The sequence below is a fragment of the Pterocles gutturalis genome, unplaced genomic scaffold (genome assembly GCF_000699245.1).
Source record: "Pterocles gutturalis isolate BGI_N339 unplaced genomic scaffold, ASM69924v1 scaffold8590, whole genome shotgun sequence".
NCBI lineage: Eukaryota > Metazoa > Chordata > Aves > Pterocliformes > Pteroclidae > Pterocles > Pterocles gutturalis.
This window is the reverse complement of record NW_010143344.1, coordinates 6,660-7,020: the sequence shown is the minus strand read 5'-3', so window position 1 is coordinate 7,020 and position 361 is coordinate 6,660. Positions and strand designations below refer to the sequence as shown.

General features: G+C 61.8%; 1 protein-coding gene across 1 annotated transcript in view; it reads right to left on the bottom strand.

Annotated features, from left to right (window-relative positions):
- Nucleotides 1–361, bottom strand: part of LOC104469952 (pleckstrin homology domain-containing family A member 6-like) — a gene marked incomplete at both ends in the record, with an annotated part of 9,382 nt that overhangs the window by 2,365 nt on the left and 6,656 nt on the right.

The window sequence follows — 361 nt, the reverse complement described above, 5'->3', positions numbered from 1 at the left end:
CCACTGTGCAGGCAGGAGTGGTTGGGGAGTCCCCAAATTCCACCCTCAACTTCATGTGGATGAAGGTGACACCAGCACCGCTGGACACCGAGCAAGGGCAGTGAGAGGGGACCACGGTGGCAGCGAGAGCTGGTCCTGAGCAACTGGAACTGAACAACTCTCAGCTGCTTGATGCAGGAGCCCAAAGGCTGCAAAGCCCCAGCCATGGCCCCTGCAGGGACCATGGACCCAGATGTCACCAGGGGATGTCACAGCCAAAATGGTGTCCCCAGGCACAGCCACAGGGAAAGCCAGCTGCGCTGGGTGCCTGGGTACCCACCTGTCCCCCAAGAGCGAGGGCTGGGGACCCAATGGTGGCACA